Here is an 8,751-nt window from a genome sequence, read left to right on the forward strand (position 1 = left end):
GCTACTACTCTATTAGAGTAGATCTGATTTTTTCAGCTAAATAAAGCTTTGACGGTAGGATTTTTAGCCGTTAGTAGATAGCGCTAGCATCTATTATCATTCGCGCAAAGACTGCAGCATTTATTTACTGCAGTTTTTAAAAACGGCTACACTTGATGTGTTGTAGAAACGGAAAAAAAGGAAATTACATAATAAACCTTTAATTTTTTGGCGCGTCAGTGTTGTTTTCATGTTTGATTAGCATTTTGGTTTGATTACTAATAGTTTTTTAAATTGTTAATTTTAATTTAGAAATGTGTGAAATCATATTTTTATAAATATTTCTTTAAATTTTTTTAATCTAATTATTTGTTTAAAAAATTAATATTTAACATTTTGAAAAAATTTGATGTATTAGAAATATAATTATCTCTTGATTTAATAATTTAATAAAAATTAAACAGTTTTACCAATTTTAACTGCTAGAATCGGAAACATAGATTTTATTTCCAAATTCAAACACACGGTGGCGCTGATATCACTACCCTCAATTGTACGGGAAAACTCTCCAATCATTTGTACTCTAATAAAAATTAAGCAGTTTTATCAATGTTGACTGCTTGAATCGGGAATCGAATTGTGATATTATTTTAAATACCAAACGCACAGTGGCGCTGATGTCACTACGGGGAAGCTCGCCAACCATTTGTACTCTAATAACCCTGGTGTTATTGTATGAAAATAGCCCTTAACCCCAGAGCGAAAACAAGGAAAGGATGCCTGTTTACACTTCACTTATATTTCGATAAACGGTTAATGCACTGGGAAGACAATAAACACAGATGAATTAATTAAAATAGCGGCCATAATAATACACCTCATCAGTCCAATAAAATAAACACAATTATAATTGTTAAGCCGGAATAAATACCCAGATGGCGCCATCAGTGTGAAACATTTTAAATCATTGCTGCGTTCAGTAACGCTCGACGAGCTAACCATTGCGTAAATGTTGAGTACGATTTTTCGCGTTTCCGGTTTTGACGTCACGTTGCTCATCGGCTGTATAAGAGCATGAATTTTTGTCGCTCAACGATATAGTGATGTCATACACGAAGAATAGCGAGAACATAAATTTATTAGTCATAACACTTAATGGATCGATTGATAATTCCATTGTTTTATGTATAAAAATGCAATAATAATTATGAAAATTTTAAATATTTTGTCTCATTTATTTGCATACGTAGTAATTACGTCACGTTCAGCAACAGTTTCAACGAAAATATTTTACAGAAAACGGTTTTTTTCTCCGTTGAGTTTTACTGAACTTAACCTATATGCTTATTTTTGAATTTAACATTTGTCTATAGTATTCACGTAAAAACTAGTTAAAATAAAATTAAAAGTGGTTTTTGTAATAAATCGTTGAATATTTATTTCCTTTTGGTGCCGTCGGGCATAAATAAAAGTATTAATATCGAACCGATAATGGCATCCTTTTAAATGTGCAACCAATTGTTAAATTGGTCTATGCTATACAGAAATTCCTCTAAGCCCGATAATGTTACTCGTGCAGAGTTTGAGTGATAGACTGTTTCGTCATGGCACAGTATGGCTTGGCACTCGACGTCACCATACGCCAGACAGCCAAATGATTGTGATAACACGCAACCCCCCCCCCCCCCTGCATCCAGGATTCTGATTCATGTAGCTTGGAATGCGGCTCTATGCGAACAATTTTCCAATACCGTTAAATTAACGTAAGGTTAACTAACACTCGCGTATAGAGAAGGTACATTCACTTCCTGCCTTCATTCGAAAGTCAGCTAAGGTTATAGAAACGGAGTGGCGGCAGCCTTTCATGTTATAATTTTAACTAACAACTTTAACCACATTTTGTATAAAATTAACAACTTTTAACAATTTTTCGTGTTGCTCAGTTTTCTGGGAATTATTAGCAATATCGGCTTTTCTTATACGGTTCCCAAGGTTCCAACCATAGATATAAGAAATGTATATAAAGGTCTAGATAAATTTCGGGGCGTCTAAGCCTAACATAAAATACGGAATTGACACCTAGCAGACACCGAGGAAGGCACGTGACCAAGAGTGCGAGGTCTCTTAGCATTTTAGTACTAAGTGCTTGACCTTTCCGCAGGCCGTAGTCTTTAGACACCATCTGTTGGTGACTTTTAGTATAATTTTTAAGCAGGAGACAATGGCTCTCGTGACGATAGCACGAGCTTTCTTACCGGTAGATAGCGCCTTATAAGGATAGCCTGCAGAAATTACGCGTTTCTGCTAGCAGTCACCTCCGTATTCACTCCCTTTGAAATATTTTATCTAGACCTTTATACGTTTCCTATATCTATGGTTCCAACGCGTTTCAAGCGACCGTTTATTTTAATAAGAGTAAAATGACTTTTTAACAAATCAATCGAGGCTTACTCAAAATTGACACACTTTCGAAAGGTAAAAATAACAATTGCTTTGAAAAAATAATTATATTATTATTTTATTAGAGAGAGAAGTATCCATTAGCCTATCCTGCTAATGTTATGCGCTTGAAACAGGTACTTTTGCAAGTCCCCGATGATTTTTCAAAATAGTTTTGGGAAGAAGAAAGTAAAGCGAAATTATTATTATTATTACAGAGGATAAATATGGTTTTTATAAAAGTACATATTCCTAAGTTGTGCAATTTTAACATTTTATAGTTATATGGAACATTTTAAGCAGCAATTTGGTGTAGAACTCCTCTAGTTTTTTTCATTTTTAAGGCCTTGATGTATACCTATCTTATAAATCTTTGGTTTTATTTCACAGTTTGTCTATAGCGTAATATCGTAGAATTAATAATCGAAAGAATCGTTTCGTCGAAACATTCTCGCGTTTTTATTATCAAACTTCCGATTTGCCTTGAGAGAGGTCGAAAAGAGTGTATTTTTGTAACCGGAAGTTGGGCTTCGAGAGAGTGAGAGGCGCGGAAGGAAGTGAACTCTGCCGACGTGGCATTTTTAACACTTACGTGACAAATTGTCCTTTGTAAAAAGAGCGAATGTCATTTCATTTCGTGTTTTAATATAATACGAGATCTCCCTTTAATCCTTTATTTCTACACGGCGCGTTAAAATTGATATCCCTCACTGCAATCCCTCTCGCACCCACCCACGCAGCCCCCTCTCATATTTACCCATCTAACTCTCTCTTCCAAGATCAAACAAAATACTTTAGCTTCCATCGCTAGAAGCTTCACGAGTACTCGAATGAAGTCATGAAAAACGTAGTTCTAAATTTGAGAAATTACTCGTCACGAAACGGTATTATGGGAATGTGGATTCCTTCTTAAATATGATAGGCTTAAGTGATGTGGATCAGTGGGATCACCCGATAATGTCAGTTCCTAGACAAGTATGATGCAACGATTAGATGGCTTACAGAATTCGGTCGTCGTACGATTAAAAATAAGACCAAGCTATATTATTTTACACCAAAGAAAGATAAAATAGTATTTATATCGAAAGCAAATGGGTATAAAAGTCAAGTTTTCGCGTTGTGATATAGTAAAGTGACTAAAATAATATAAGGTTTATCACACTTCGTTGTAAATAAACATCCCCCTTACTACGTCGTCGCCCCATCCCTCTCGCGTAATAAAGGTTATACTCTCAAATCACGCCACTGGTTTGGGGGCAGGATGGCCTGACATGTTCGAACTTGTATTACGAAATCCCCCCCTACAAGTCCCTAAAAATCGAGGGAAATTTACTGTTCACTGTATTCGAACGCGCTAAAAAGTATAATTGGATACAATAACGGTAAAGAAAGCGGGATTTCAACTGAGGCGAATACCAGACGATCTTATCTTGTTACATGTATACTCGAACGATAGGCGCCAAAAAGGGGGGTCAGTCTTCCCGTCTTTCCTCCCTGAGTCCCTTCCACGTCACCATCCGCTATTTCTATGGAGATAATATAGCTTTAAACTTTTACTTTTAAAAAAACTGAAAGAAAAGGTGATCAATGTTAAGCGAAGCCTCTTAAACGTTAAATATGAAATGTGGAGTACTTTAACGGTACTTGCAAGTTAAATTGACGAAACGTCTGCGCCGTACAAAACATCACGTGTTTAAATGCCGTTTTTTGGGCAAGGATTTCGTTACAGGCCGAAAATGATTTTTTACGAAGGACTTTCAACATAAATCGAAATATGTACACGATAAAATAATGGCGGAATTCAAATTATGGCGGAATTAGGGCCAAATAGAATAACTAGGAAAATTTTAAAAATGCGAGCAAATTATAGAAAACTCATTTACAAAATTTGGTCGACTCTCTCGTCTTCTCCGCCTTGTGAAGAAAATTCGACGGTTGAGATTAGTTCGTTATTATATTGATATTTAAATATTTTTATAAATTGTAAATTTTCATATTATGGTTTTATTCTTATCAAAATATGACAATTGTCGTGCAGATTAAATTACATTTCCAACTACGCATTTTTAATTCTTCCATTAGTATAGAATTACTGTATGTAAAATTTTCGTTCACGTATAATTTACCAAATTTATAATTTATTTTGGCTTCTAGAAATATTTTTTTTCAATTTAATTTAAAACTATATTTTGGCTTCTAGAAATAATTTTTAACAATTTAATTTAAAACTATATTTAGTTAATATAATTATACCTATATTTAGTTAGTTTAATTTTAACTATATTTTGTTAATTATCAAAATGAGTATTCAATATAAAACTGACTTTTATTATTTGCACGACTTTTTAAAATTTTCCTAGTTATTCTATTTGGCGCTAATTTCGTTATAATTTGAATTCCGTCATTATTTTATCGTGTATATATTTCGATATATGTTTGAGTTGCCGTATTCTAATTAAAATTATAAATAGTTTCATTGATTCGTTTCTGGTATAAGCCTATCCAAAATCTAATTTGTATTTTCTAGGCTATTTCGCAAATAGGATTCAAAGAGAAATTGCGTCAGGCAATAAAGATCACATATTTTTGGTAAGTATTTTTGGTTCTATTAAACACTAGCTACTTCTCATTGTGTAGGCCAATTACACACCAATAAAATCTCCATCCTTTGTCCTTTCCGAACTCGTCTCATGTCTTGGGTTTGAAATGTAGGGGCAGAAAAATGAAAGTCCTTTAACCACGCCTCTCCTTTTTGTAGCTGGAGTATAATGCACGAACGAGAATGCCTGTTGGTCCTAAACGATTGAAGATCTCCGACGCCCGGTGCATTTGTCCTCACCTAGGGGTTAAACAAAAACTGGCCCAGGCACGTTATTGATTGGTGTTTTGAGAGGTACCTTCCACACGTACGCGTTTGATGAAACTTTCAAACTGCTTATTTTAAATAAACCGTCTAGCGAACACAGATAGTTCAAACAAAAACAATTTGATGTGTTTGTAATTAATTGGTTTCGTTTAAAATTACCTTATCCCTATTTACGTGCAGTGGCGTAGCTGAGAACTCAGAGCACCCCCCCCCCCCGCACCGCGGGCCCTGCGGACCACCAGCTACGCCACTGTTTACGTGATGTTTCTATTTTGCGTTTAGCTCGCCAACTATGGTGGTATTTTTCGACGTTTTTATAGATTAAAAATGCAATTACAATGATAATTTATAACTATGATGTAATAGGTGGGGTGGTAAAGTGATTAGCGCTTTTGCCTCGCAGTAAGTAGGAGCCGGGTTCGATCCCAACTAGTAGCACTGGTTGAAAACTCGCAACAACTCCTTCCGCGTTAAGTTTGCAAGTTCTCTCCCCACTGGTTAAGCGGTTTTCCCCCGAGCTCTTCGGATTCCCCTTTCGTAAAAACTTGTAGAGGTTGACGGTAATAGTAAGTGTAGGGAGCTGTTGTCTCGCTCGGCATGAAGGGCTTAACAACACCATACCACACATTGTAAACCGGTCACCCGTTTAAAGGCATTAAAAGTCGCTCGATGACTTAGGCCTTGGGTATTAGCCTAGCTGATCATTATTTATAGAACGTCACCCATGATTTTCCATATAGATAAAAATAGTTTACCAGCATGGCTAAAGCTATGAAATACCATTATCCAATACCCAAGCATTACCAAAACGTATTAACTCTATCTAAAAATCTCAAAAATTTATTTTTAAATTTAAAATTTTCAAAACGTACTAAATACGTATAAAAAATCTCAAAATGTATTTTCGTATTTAAAATTTCGAAATGTACTAAAAAAGCACAAATGTACCGGCTATTTTCTGAAGACTCACTTCCTGTACATCTTTCCTCCCACTCCTCCGGGATTAACGGTAGACAACGGAAATTAATTTAGAAACTATGCAATCAGAAGCGTAGGACGCACGTGCCAAAAGTGGGATCATGCCAACTGGTCGCTGGGAAAATGGTCGCCGGTCGAGTGGTCGCCGGTCTAGTGGTCGTCTGGGACAAGTTGTCGCCGGACATCTGGTAGCCTAAGAAAGTTCATAAGATGGACAAGTCGTCGCTTATAAATAGTTTTTCATTCAAAGTCGTCGCCAACAAAAAATTGATAAATACATATAAGAATAAGAAAACGTCGCTTAGAAAAAAGGTTATGTAGACAATTAATATATATTTTATTTTATATAACCGTTCCGCAGAGGAAATTCATATGACACCTCACCAAATACTTTTGGATATGGCACAATCAGTCAGTGAGGATTTGGCAAGCAGACTTCCAAATACCTTGACTCACTGCAGCGATGAAAAGTTATTGTTTATAAAATTTTATCATTATTTTGACCAATAAAAGTAATATTTTATTATACGCGACGACTAGTCCGAATTTTCTTAGGGTACCAGTAGTCCGGCGACCGCTTATCCTACACTCTTAAAAAGGTTGGGTTGTTTTCAACCCAAAATGGGTTAAAATTCAGCTCAAACTTGGGTCCGTATTTACCGAGCCCAAAATTTGGGTTGTTTAGACTCAACCCATTAAAGGTTAAAAATTCAACTTGGTTTTGGGTTGTTTAGACTCAACCCATTAAAGGTTAAAAATTCAACTTGATTTTGGGTTGAAAATTACCCGAACTTGGGTTTTAAATTACCCCGCCTCGGGTTGAAAACTACCCCGCCTCGGGTTGAAAACTACCCTTTCTTGGGTAGAATTTCAATCGCGTGATTGGCCGTACAGCTAGGTAGGTAAATTTTAGACCTGCTAATTTTTGTCTGCCTATATAAAACCAAATTAATGTCCCTCTTAGATATGAATCATTTAAATGATCCGTGGAGAAATTACAGGAATAAAATTAAACGGAGGACACACGTGGATTAATATTTCTCAAGGTAATAACTGTTTTGAGCTTTCGACCCACAGGTCTGTGTCAAACTAATCTTAACGAGACCAATGTTCTTATATATATATATCAATTCGTAAAAAACCTACAAAGTTATCAATTGATAAAAATAAACATAAATTTTTTTAACGATTGATAACTTTGTAGATTTTTTACGACACGATATATATAAGAAAATTGGTTTCGTTTAAGTTAGTTAGACAAAGATCCGCGGGTCGGAAACTCAAGAATGTTTACCTTGATAAATGTACGTGTGTCCTTCATTTAATTTTAACTCCTACAACCCAAAGAGGGTTCAAAAACTAACATTTCAAAAACCGTGAAAACTTTCACGATTTTTCTGAAATTTACAAAAAATAACGATTTCCCCCAAGAGAGTACATACTGAAAATTTCTATTTCCGTTTCGTTGTAATATTTTTATGCAATTTTTTTGTATTTTCAACATATTTTTTTAATTATTATAGTAACCAAATATGCACTTTTCAACAAATATGAGCATCGGTAGGAATAAGCTAACCATTGTTGAAAATTTTGTAACCAAATGAGAGTTGAAAAGTTTCTATATGGATTTCAACCCAAATTTTTAACCTAGTTTTGGTTTAATAAAACAACCCATGAAAAATTACCCAATTTTTAAAAATTAACTAATGTTGGGTTGTTATTAACCCAAATTTGGGTTGCAGTGAGACAACCCAATTTTTTTAACTCCTCATTTTTAAGAGTTTAGACGACCATTAGTCCGGCAACCACATGCCCAGCGACGAGTTGACATTGACCCGCCAAAAGTATTTACATTTTTTTAAATTATTTTTCAATTGCATGCACTTTCAAATTTCAAACCCAAAAATAAACTCATTCTATCTAGAAATTAGAAATAATTAATTCCTTTCTAAGTGTACGAACTCGATCCTTATCTAACAATTAAAAATACGAAGCGCTAATGGCGGAGTAAAAGGAATTGAAAAACGTTAAATTTTTGATAAACGTTTTATCCGATTTGGCAGAACCAATTTTACTTTTTTCTACCTACTTCTACAAAGAAACATTTTCATTTAACGTCCCACGCGTAACAATTATCGAGAAGAGGTCAGGCTCCGATTAAATATTTTCCCGGTGCATGCAGCTGCGAGGGGGAGGGGAGGATATGACGTAATTCGGCGACTTACGAAAAAAAAATCGTCAATCGAATATCACGCCGTACCAAAGCATTTCGTAAGCCTAACAACTTGTAGCTCTACGAGTGTTAGGCTTAGCAAATACTATATCGTCGACACATTTTGTAGACGTATATTACCAGTTCTTAACCTCTCACTTTTTCATTTTTCGAGACGGGTTGTTCCTCGAAGAAAGTCTCGAGGGTAATTTTTACGCTTGAAAGCGAATTAGGTCACGGTGAAGGTGGAAATGTTGAATAGAGTCTATCCGTTGCT

The sequence above is a fragment of the Leiobunum rupestre genome, chromosome 7 (assembly GCF_980474605.1).
Source record: "Leiobunum rupestre chromosome 7, qqLeiRupe1.1.hap1, whole genome shotgun sequence".
Classification (NCBI taxonomy): Eukaryota; Metazoa; Arthropoda; class Arachnida; order Opiliones; family Sclerosomatidae; genus Leiobunum; species Leiobunum rupestre.